The sequence below is a fragment of the Azolla caroliniana genome, unplaced genomic scaffold (genome assembly GCF_043228905.1).
Source record: "Azolla caroliniana isolate FFs.n. ecotype wild unplaced genomic scaffold, voAzoCaro1.0.p SCAF_6, whole genome shotgun sequence".
NCBI classification, from domain to species: Eukaryota; Viridiplantae; Streptophyta; class Polypodiopsida; order Salviniales; family Salviniaceae; genus Azolla; species Azolla caroliniana.
Window position 1 is genome coordinate 4,784,872 of NW_028230441.1, and position 12,465 is coordinate 4,797,336.

The window sequence follows — 12,465 nt, forward strand, 5'->3', positions numbered from 1 at the left end:
GATTGATCAATATGTTAGTTTGACTTTGTAATCATTAATGCAATCATAAGTTACTCTAGTTAATGTGACTGTGGTTACCAACTAATTATCCTCAAACTTACCAACCTTGGTTAAGGTGACTATGGTTACTTTAACCAATGTGGTCAATCCCTATAAATAGGAAGACCTCATCATATTTCACTCACAAGAGCACACAAGAGCGTACAGAGCGTACAGAGCACACAGAGCGTACAGAGCACACAGTGCATGAAGCACAAAAGCGCGATCTCCGTCTCCACTGCCACACGATCAACCATGTCTTCAAAGAGAATCAGGCGTGAGGACTCCAGGTAGGCCTCTGACACTGTGGACATTTTTGTAAATATGTTTTGTCGCTCAAGAACTCGATACGGCGTATCGAGTTCCTGTTTAAAAAGCAAAGAGAACACAGGAACTCGATATGGCGTGTCGAGTTCCCGTTTAAAGTTTAGGTTTTAAACAGGAACTCAATACAGCGTATCGAGTTCCTGTTTAAAAAGCAAAGAAAAGCAAAGACAACAGAGGAACTCGATACGGCGTATCGAGTTCGTGTTTAAAACCTAAACTTTAAACGGGAACTGGATACGCCGTATCGAGTTCCTATATAAAAGAAGGCCCTGAAAGAGAAAAATTGTGTTTTGGGGGCAACAATTAATTATTGTGTGGAAAAGATATCAAATTGTCTGTCAAAATCAGTCTTTTTTATGTTGACTTGCCTTACTTTTTTAAAAAAACATGCCCTAATTATAGGTGTTTTATGACCTACTATAGCTTAAAAAAGTAGAAAATAACCCACAAATTACCTTTATGATAGCAAATTCTCCTCAATATAGGTCTGGAATCAATATAAGTCATACTTCCTCTTTAAAAGAATATATAACCATGTTTACTTATTACGATATATATTTTCTAGTTTGAATAGCCCTGCCTAGAATAGATTTTTGAATATAGGACTACCATGTACCTTGAATGCATGATTGATATTTTCACTTCACCACTAATTGCTTGTTAGTGAGAACCGTTCTTCATCTACTTATTTATATTTTAATATACAACCTTGATCTACGTGACCACCTAACTTATGTTTTTGCATGTACTTTCTTAAATAGGTCGTTTGACAACCTGTTGGACCGACCCGTGAAGAAAATAAAGTTTCGCATACAAGGTTCTCCAATTGAAGCCCAGACCAAGGTAGCTCCTGAGTCCATGAAGAGAGGAAAAAAGCTTCTCTTCAACGAGGAGACAAAATCTCAACCACACATTGACGTTAGCCAAAAGAAACTTGTAGCTGCTATTGGAGGTGAAGACCTTCCTGACCGTGATCTAACAGACAAGGAATGGTGTATGCAATATGTCGACTCAAAGAAAAAAGTCGTATTGTATACAACAAAGAAGAAGGGGGAGGGGCAGCTTGGAAATGAAACCCCATTTATGTATGGCCGTATTCTACGATTTGACTATGAAGATGCAGATTCGGCCAACATATTGGTAATGATAGAGTGCTCCAAGGGGGTACGTAAAGTGTTCCTTTCAGTAAAGGAATCTTGTGGGCCAGGAGCATTCAAAAAAGATCTTGAAAGCTCACAAAACCTTATTGTTACCTTGAGGCCTTATATACAAGGCCATGTAACCCTAAGAGATGAAGTGCCCTCCCCATTGAAGGCCACAAAAAGGGTATCCAAAGTCCAGCCAAGACCACCAAAGAAGAAGACAACCAAAATGTCGGACTCCGATTCAACAAGTGAAAACGAAGAGGAGGACAATAAGGGGACGCCAGGAGCTGAGCTGGCATCGAGTGTTTTGTCATCCGAGCAGAATAAGATAAGGAGAGAGTTAATGCAGCGTAAACTGGTCAGGAAAGGGCAAGTGTTTAATCTGCCTATAACACACATCCATCGGCCCCCTATTGATGAAAAAACAAGTCGACGACCACTTGAGATTAGAGAGCCACACCGCATACATGTTCAAAATCTCAAGAAAAAAATGAAAATTAATCCTCATGTCACTGTGGTGCCGTTTATTGTTATGGTAGATCCTGAAGAATGTGAAACCATTGAAGATTTTGATATTAGAAAGCATGATCAATATAATTACTTTGTCATTGGTGGATCGCATTCAGCGGAGGCACGTCGGCAACTTGTGAGAGAACATCCAACGACTTTCTTCTTCAAGTATGCCGAGTGCAAAATTTATGTTGGGCTCACAACCGAAGAGGCTAAGTTGTTGGCATGGGACCATAATAATGATAATGACTATAGGCAGAAAATGTCGTCCATTGAGCGTATACAGTTCTTCCACCACGAGTATTTGGACATGAAACAAAAGTTTGGTGTGAAGTTACATCCAGGCCTACGACGTCAATGTCTGCATGAAGTCGGCATTGTTGTAGATGGTAATGTTAAGTCCGATGGTCTTCGAAAATATGAGTCTTGGTTTCAATTGGCGTTTAGAGATGGAGAAGTATGGGACCTACAACATCAAATCTTCTCAATGTGGGAGAATAAGGAGGTAAAGGGTCAACGACAAAAGAAATGTAAGGTTGACCCTTAACTAGAGTTAAAGTCACAAGCCGCCAAGAAAATTGACTTGACAATTGAAGAAGCGGCAGACGACATGAAGCTGTCTCTGTGGAAAGCGATACAAGGTATTAAGGACGAGCAACTTCTTGTGTCTGTTTTGTCAAGGGTTGTGGCGAAAGATTTAAGCCTTGAAGAAATGGTCACTAAGTTCAATAAGTAAGTCTTTCAAATACTGAAATTGTAGTCTATATGGTGTAATTCAAAGTTCTAATCTTGATTTCTAATTTTACAGTCATAAGGTGTACATGAAGATCCAAGAAGTTATGATGAAACAACTTGGATGTATAACTTGGGAACAAGTGACCGAGGATTATCCTCTAACGTCTTCATATAAGGCGTTATCAGAGTATTTTATTGCATTCAAGGATTGGGTTAGTATTGATGGTTTTTCATTACCCTTTCATCATATGTAGAGCTTGTATAATAATACCTGATGTCCTATTGCTTCTATTAGAAACCATGTCGAGGCAAGAAACAAGGAGAAGTTAAGGATATACACGATTTCCCTACATCCTTCCTTGCACATCTCGAGCGAGCCAAAAAAGAAAAGGATCGTCGCTTAGTCAAGGCGTATGAAATGGAGGAAGATGGCTCCTTTAAAAAATTTAGCCACAAAGAAGATATTACGAGAGATCTTTACTACAATGTGGTTTGCGGTGATGTCGTCGACTTGATCCAAAAGGTGCCAAAGAAGGAATATACGCTAATGATTGAGGATATTCCTTACGGATTTCGAATGGTTGGGTCATCATACGACGATGAACCGTTTAGGTTTAAACAATTGGAGAAGATGGTCAAGGATTTCGCTGAGCTAACGACTACACTCTTGTGACGAATAGTTGCCTTTCATAGTATGGACCAAGGGTACTCGGTAGCTCAAGCTTTGAGATCTCGTTGCCATGGCATCGAGAACCTTGCATGGTAAGGATTATTTATAGGTGTCTTTCACTATATTGCATTTCTTAAGGTTGTTCAATCTATTCTTAACTTGATGTATTATTTTTTATAGGATCAAGACCAATGTAAATAGAGGGCCAACTTTTCGGTTCGTTAATGCCATTGAATACATCACGGTTGGCTACTTCGATGAAATTAAGAAACAGAGAATCAAGGAGCATTCTAATGAAGTGGGAGGTTCAAATCTGTTGGTATATCCAGCAGTGACACGGAAATTGCGACATGTCACCACGATAGAACGGGGACTTGTCAACCCATATCAAAAACCTCCGCGACTTATGATGCGCTTGATCGAGATGTTTTCTATCGAAGGAGATTGGATATTAGATCTCTTTTCTGGCACAGGTATTCCTCGAACTAGGGTAACGATCTTGAGATAACCAATATCGAATCTTTTTTGTTTGACAACTAAATCTTCTTGTTACTTACTTCACAGGAACGACATTAGCATGTGCATTGAAGCTCTTTAGAAATACAGTTGCATTGGAGAAGGACGAGGAGCAAGTTATATTTATTAATATGCGGATTAAGGCTTTGTGGGAGTGCCCATACCAGGATGAGGAGGTCGGTGCAAAGAACCTCGCTAATACAGAAAGATTTCAACGTGCTTCGCGAGAGCCTATTCCTCCGTTAGCCGGCGAACCGGGGGAGCTAATAGAGCCTGATGATGAGCTTATAGAAGATATTTCGTTGGCTTGGCTAATAGGGGAAGCCAATGCACGTATAGCCGAAGAGAGTTTTACACAAGATGATGAAGAAAATGACGTTGATGAATTGATTGCTATGTAATAGAGTTTATGAAGAAAATAACACTGACGATTTGTTTGGATTTCACATTATTAATACAAATTTTGGGTTTTACCTAGTGGATTCTATTCTTTATAATCTTCTATATGTTTTAATTTTATTTTTATATACTAGGTTAGTAGATTTATGACATTGGTTTCACCGTGTGCATAACTGACTACCAAATTTATGGAGAAACATGAATTAGTTTAAATTGAGGCTAATTTTGGTCCAACCTAACCTTAACAGAACATGGCCCTACAATTGTTGCCATGATTGTCCATGTTGTTATTATGGATCTTTGTCTTCTATTGTTAAAACTATTATGTTTCTATTCCATTGCTGCTTAGATTGTGTAGTGTGTTGATAATGGTTCCACTTGCGTTATCGTTAGGAGTTTGATCCTGTGTGAATCACCTAAGCAATAGAGTAGATCAATTTTAAATACAGGTATGAAAGCCTTATTAGGTTTGTTATTTCCACAACATTATCCTAAAGTTCACTGCCTTACATTGTCCACAATTATATACATATGGTTTGATCCCATATGAATAAACTAAGGAATAGATTATATCAACTTTAAATACAAGTATTGAATACTTTAATAAGTTAGTTATTCCAATCACTTATCCTAATGTGCACTATCCTACATTTTCCACAATTATATACATGCACGTATGGGTCAAAGTATAAATTATAACGCATTTTATTAGTATGGATACAAGTACACCTCATATTTTTGTAAAACTTACCTAATTAATATAAGTCTTTAAGTTAGTGTTTCCCTTGTCGCACAATAGTGACATATTGACCCATTGTTGAACTTTATTATGGCTACATTAACTTATCAAGGCTTTAAACTTGCATGATTTCAAATGATCTCCACTCGTAGACCTATCATGTATTTTTATATTTGCAAATTCTCATCAAGTTGAGGAACATGTGATACTAGTGCATCCAATTTTTGTAGAGAGGGTGTATTTGCTTCGTTTTAAGAAGATTCTACAAGTGGAATGCGCAATCCTTCCACTGGTGAACGCGAACGTGTTATGTGTGTATGTGTGTGTGTGTGTGTGTGTGTGTGTGTGAGAGAGAGAGAGAGAGAGAGAGAGAGAGAGAGAGAGAGAGAGATACACTTATGAACAACACAAGATGGGAGATGAGTAACTATGTTAAATTAGCATTATCATTATCAAATACAAAAATACCATCAATGAGGTATATATAGATCTCATGTGCAAGGGTGCACATGTGTGAGTAGAATATAGGTACAACCGTGTAAGTCCTATATTAAATGACCTTGGGAGTGGAGGATCTAGAATATCCTACTTAAGTACAAGGTCTTATTTAAGTCGTTATAGTCAACACTTCTAACTAGATTCTATCTAGGTAACTACGAAGTTACATGGTTGACTAACTAACTAAACTAAGTTGAGCTTGATCTCTCAACACGCCCCTCAAGCTCAAGTGTGAGGTGTCCGACATCCCTTTGGCTTTCGTCGGCTCCGTGTGCTTCCGTCCGTCCTTTGACTTTCTTAGCCGTGGCAATCTTGGTTCCTCCCCCTCAAGTCAGTGACGAAGGCTTGTAGCATGTGGGTGAAGGTTGACTACTTCCACCCATCGTCGGTTACAAGCCGCTTCGGTGGAGCTCTTGGGCTCTTGTTCGGCCGTTATCTTCATTGCGAAGGCGTAATGATGGGCCATATACTCGTTGTAGCCGAGCCGAGTGACGAGATTCTTCTCTCTAGAAGAGCGTCGAAGTTTTTCACTCGCCGATGTGAGCGCCTTCTTTACTTCGGGTGTACGCATGATGGGTACACCAAACTCACTGTCTAGTGAGGGAGCCGATACATCCGAATCATTGTCATCGAGGTGGTCGACTTCGTATTCGGGGATCTTACCTTTGCCTTTCTCCAAGTTCGTACTTGGCCGCTGTCGTGATGTGGCGTGCTCGAGGGTGGGGAAAACCGGCGAAAGGGGGGTCAAAATGTGCATGTGCAATGTGTGTGCACACAAAGGCGATTAATTGTGCATATGCAAAATAAAAAGGAAAAGAAAGGGTGGAAAGGAGGTATAGAAGCTCGTGCAAAAAGTAAGAGAGAGGAGAGATAAAAGGTAGAGGGGAGATAGACTATTAATTTATAGAGATAGAATTATATATTGTATAAGAGAGGGATAGTGGGCTAGTGGATAGTCACATTGACTACTAGGTAGAGGTGCATAGTTTGAATCTAGTCTTACAATGCAACGTGATTTAAGGAATTTTATTCATTTTTCATTGAAGACAAATTTGGCGACCCCCCCTTCTTTTTTTCCTATAAAAGGAGGTCGAGGGGGGCTCATTCGGGAGGACGTTTTGGGAGGAGGAGACTATCGCCAATTTTCCTTCGAAGCTCTTCATCTCCTTATTCACCACTTCTCTTCATCTCATACCCCTTCATCCCCCCATCGCCACATGCTCGTCTTCTTCGCGTCGGCACTCGAAGTGCTCGTGAGCCCAAGCTTCGTTGGTTCGACGTTGCTCCACCCTGTTTGTCGTTGCGAGCCCGTGTGCTCGCCGTTCGGGTGGTCGTGGTTCGTTGGGATTAACATTTTGGTGGTGCTCATGTGTTCATCTTCACCGTGTTCGGATTTGCGTTTGTCTTTAAGGGCATTTAATATTTATATTTTGATTGAACTTGTGGTTAACTAGAAGTTGCCATTGTAAACAAAACCCTATTTTATAAAGGGTCCTCTTGCGTTGGAATCGAACATGTATTTATCTCTTTGGTCGATATCATTCGTGTTTCTTTCTCTCCTTCTTTCTTTATTCGTGTCTTCCTTGTACATTCGGCCGTCTTGTGACGAGGGGACCGTTCGGGCTTGCCCATCCACCTCTCCTCCTCATAAAGGCGTACGAGCATTTTGTGCGTGTGTTTGTGTCTTTTTTTTGTACGTTCGGCCGTCTTATGATGAGGGGACCGTTCGGGCTTACCCATGCACCTCTCCTCCTCATAAAGGCGTACGAGCATTTGTGTGTGTGTGTTTGTGTCTTTTTTTGTACGTTCGGTCGTCCTGTGACGAGGGGATCGTTCGGGCCTGCCCATGCACCTCTCCTCCTCATAAAGGCGTACGAGCATTTGTGTGTGTGTTTGTGTCTTCCTTGTACGTTCGGCCGACTTGTGACGAGGGGACCATTCGGGCTTGCCCATGCACCTCTCCTCCTCATAAAGGCGTACGAGCATTTGTGTGTGTGGTTGTGTCTTCCTTGTACGTTTGACCGTCTTGTGACGAGGGAGCGTTTCCAGCGTGCCCATGCACCTCTCCTCCTCATAAAGACGTATGAGCATTTTGTGCGTGTGTTGTGTCTTCCTTGTACGTTCGGCCGTCTCGTGACGAGGGAGCATTTCGGGCTCGCGCATTCACCTCTCCTCCTCATAAAGGCATACGAGCATTTTGTGCGTGTGTTTGTGTCTTCCTTGTATGTTAGGCCGTCTCGTGACAAGGGAGCATCCGGGCTTGCCCATGCACCTCTCCTCCTCATAAAGGCGTACGAGCATTTGTGCATGTGTTTTGTGTCTTCCTCATATGTTCGACGTCTTGTGACGAGGGAGCGTTCAGTCGTGCCCATGCACCTCTCCTCCTCATAAAGACGTACGAACATTCGTGTTTGTGTTATCGTCCTCTTGTGCGTTCATGTTGCGTTATTATCTTGCTTGTACCCGTTTGGTCACTTGGCTCGTGCGGTGATCTCGGAAGGTCGACGAGTCGTGATCAATGAGAGCCACCGACCTCACAAAACAAAGGGCAACGAGACCTTGCTCGGGAAGGGGTCGGGAAGTAGTATTGTTGTAAAGCAAACCTCGGGTCTTCTCTATCCCTTGAGTACTCCCTAGTCCAAGACCCCCCTGGTCCTGCCCAAGTAACACACGTGCACGAAACTTCGCGACGTGCTTGGGCCGCATGGGGGCTCTTGTGGCCCACTAGGCTTTGCCGTAATCGGACTTTCTTGGAACATGTGTTCGAAGCGATCTCCATCTTCTACCTCTTGTTCGGCGGATTATGGGTCAAGCGGAGTCGGAGTTGAAGTTGTCTTTGGTGCGTACCAGGATGCAGACTCGTCGAAGACTACGACTCGACTTACCCGAACTGCTCGGGTAGAAGGGTTGTAGCACTTGTATGCTTTCTTTTCGGACGAGTATCCTATGAGGATACATTCCTCTGACTTCGCGTCGGGCATCTGTCGTTGCTCGTTTGGGATGCGTACATTCGCAATGCTTCCGAACACCTTGAGGTGTGACAGGATAGGCTTCCTTCCGATGAGCAGCTCGTATGGAGTTAGCTCATGCACTCCATTAGTGGTGCATTGAGTCATGAGATAGACGATCGTGAATGCCGCTTCGGCCCAATAGAAATTCAGCATGTGCTTCTCATGCATCATGGCGCGTGCTACCTCAAGTATTTGCCGATTCTTCCTTTCGGCTACTCCATTTTGTTGGGGTTTGTGTCAGCCCGAGAATTCTCTCCGAATGCCTTCACTTTGGAGGTGAATTCATCGGAGAAGTACTCCTTTCCTCCATCCAATCGTAGGCATCGAGTGTGTCGATTGGTTTCTTTTTCGACTTGCCCCTTGAGCTTTTGGAAGTGGGAGAATACTTCGCTCTTCTTCTTCATCGGGTAGATCCACGCGTAGCGCGAGTAGTCGTTGATGAAGGTTACGTAGTATCGGCATCCGCCTATCGTCGGCGTTTGAGCCGATCCCCATACATCCGAGTGTACGACGTCGAGGAGGCCTTTGCTTGCGGAGCTTTCCTTCGGGAATGGGAGTCGATGTTGTTTGCCGAGTTGACACGCTTCGTATACTCAATCGACTCGAATGTCGGAAGTCCGATGACGACTCCCTTGGTTTGCATCACTCGTAGCCGTTGGAGGTTTATGTGGCCGATTCGGAGTTGATGGCGTAATCATCGTATTTGGAGTTGATGGCGTAATTCGTGTGTTGCCGACTTGTGGAAGCCGACTCGCTTCTTCTTTTTTGGCAATCCTCCTCGCGGTGGCCGATTTTGCCGCAATAGTTGCAAGTTGCGGGCCTCATTTGCCAACCATGTTTAGCGTGGAAGCTCCCCCTTCTTCCGAAGGTTCCTCGATGGCTTCGGTGAAGGTTTGAGTTCCCTTCGTGTGATGGGTCGAATTTACCTCTTCTATTGCCGTGACCTCCTCATCGGCCACCATCCGAATTCGAGAAGAACATTTTTCCTTCCGACGTCTTGCTTTTGGTTCAGACGTGGTTCTCTTTGACCAATAGCATTGATTGGAGGTCGAAGAATGAAGGAGGGTTTTCTCTCGCCAAGATTGTCGTCCATAATGAATTAGATTGTTGTGCGAGGAAGGACATTTAGCCATAAAATGCCCCAACACACCATAGTGGAAACAATGTCTTGCAAATGTACCCCATTTAAGTCGAAAATACATTGGTGGCATACCAAAGCATGCAATTTGTAAACAACTTGGCCTCTTTATAGCAGTATTCCAAAGAATACACATCCGATATCGATTTTGAGCATTAGCACTAGGAGGCACCAAGATCTTTCCCAACTTTTCCATCGCTGACCGTAATATTGGCCAAACCACTGAATTATGTGCACTCTACCTCAACCCATATAGGACACTCTTGCTTTAATATATCTTGGTATTCCACTAGTGGTCTCCACGGAACAATATGAACCAAACTTTTCTCATAAAAAACTGGCAATTTATTGAGTAATTTCTCTTTATACACTTGTGATACCAAAACAACCTCATAAAATCCACGAGGACCAGCATAAACATCCTGAACACAATCAACTTGTAAAATCCCACATAACCATTGTTTGACCCTCCAAAGGAAAGGTATATTTCCCGTGAAAAACAATATGACCCCTTTATCACAAAAATTAGCAAATGAGCCCAAAAACTCCTTATTGTCTATTTCTACCTTAGCCACTTCATCGTCAACAAACTCCTCAGCAACTTTCACATTCTCCCTTATACAATCTTCCATTAATATATTTTCCATGCATCTTAAATGTTCCCAATGACTATCATCTTTCTCAATATCATCTTGTCGCATTGCATCAACATAAGACATGTCATTACTATTATCTCCAATACATTGTTTTCTTTTACCATCCCCTCTTGGGATTGATATTGACTCAACCATGCACGCATCCTTTGAAGAATTTGGAGACTCATCCATATTCATGAAAACACTACCATCCATATGACAAGAAATAGGAGAGAGTTCACTTACAAGTATTTGTGTTGGAGAAGGAATCAAATCAAGCAATCATGAGATGCATGAGATGCATGCAATCGAATGGAATTTTTACTCGTAACGTTCTACCAAGACCACCAAATGATACGTGTAGATACTCTTTAGAAAGCTCTATGTGCAGGCTTCGAAACGAGCTAAAGAACAAAGGAAACGGACACTATAGCAAGAAGATACATCAAAATTAGTGTTTGTCCTTCTCCAACATCTCCGAACTTTGCGTCTGTCTCTCTCTCTCTCTCTCTCTCTCTCTCTGTCTCACACACACACACTTACTTCAGAACCTCTCTCGTGTACAAATCTACATTTATATGTTATCATGTGGTTCTTTGTCTTCTTCTTGACATTCATTTGAAACCACAAGGACCATCATTTGTTAGTGTGTCGTTAGGTTCACACCATTTTTGCTATGTCATCCCATTTCCTTAAAATCCTCATAGTACAATTGTATTAATGGATAGGAGTTGTGGTTCCTCCTATTTCATCCATTTGTTTCTAGATGCATAAGGTTGGGTTGTTTTTCGTCACTTGTGTTCATATCCTTTAGAATGAAAGTCATGTAGCCAACTAGAATGCGTTGAAAGTAGTAAGAGTTCTCTTACAAGCGTCATTAAGCATACTAGGGCAACTTGCCCATACATTGGGTTCATATACTTGTTGAGACCATTGAAATCCTAGTATCATGAAGCTAAGATCATGACGATTGTTAAGGGGAGTTGGCAAAGCAAAATATCGAATGTAGGAGATCATACCACCTCTTTGGGTATTTCTTCCACTGACATAACGCATGTGACCATGTACAAGCAATTGATAAGAGAAAGGAAGTTCATGAGGAGATCATTGACAAGGGACTACTAGAAACACATGTTGTACTGTACTTGGCAATGCTTTGGGAGATATGTATGTCTGTGGCAACGTACAAGGAGTCGAAAAAGGTAAAAATATATGCTAAAGTTGTTGAGATATTTGAAAGTGTCCATGCATGTAAATCACTTTAGACATAATATAAACCATTGTTAGAAGATATATATATATATCAAATGGAGGAATATTGATGTTGGGAAAGCTCAAAATGTCAATGATCAAATTAGGATATAACCGACATGCTCTAATTGTATGGAAACCTTGGGCTATATGAGAAATTCCTTATCAACATATAGAAATGCAATTGAATGTGAAATAGACATAAAAGATCCGTGATCATGATGTCAATGCATTAGGTAGCATTGATGATGATGCTTTAGATGGTTTTACGGGCATTAAGTGCATAACTAATCTACATGGAACTAAGTAGTAGTGAAGGGACATGGTATCAGATGGTGGGATGGTGGATGGTGGCAGTGGAGTGAGGTCTCTATGAAGAAGTTCACTAAGTGCATTTAATTGTCTTTGGGCATGCGTTGGCATGATCTGTGTGCCTTGCATCTCAATACTTGTGGTTTCCTAAACCCTACGCCCTAAATTCTATGGCAACTCCTTGCACATTGTTAGTGAATACGTAAACCTATAAAAGAAATGATGTGTGATTGCCATTGCATCACTTGTGGTAGTATAGGGGTTGATTCCCTATGCTTTTGAAGCTAAAAAAAAACCTTGGGCAAAGTGTTATCAATCATGCTTTGGAGAGGATGTGGATGAGATAAGATGGGTAGATGAGCTAGGGTCATACATAAAGATGGACAAATATGGTGCAATGGGACAAACATACGTGTAGACGAGTGGATGGGAGGATGACAAGATGGGCTATCGTAGGTGTGAATGAGTGACACAAGGAGGGATAAGATGAGAATGATCTCTCTTTAAAATATTTTATCCTCTCGCAACTCTTTTCACCTC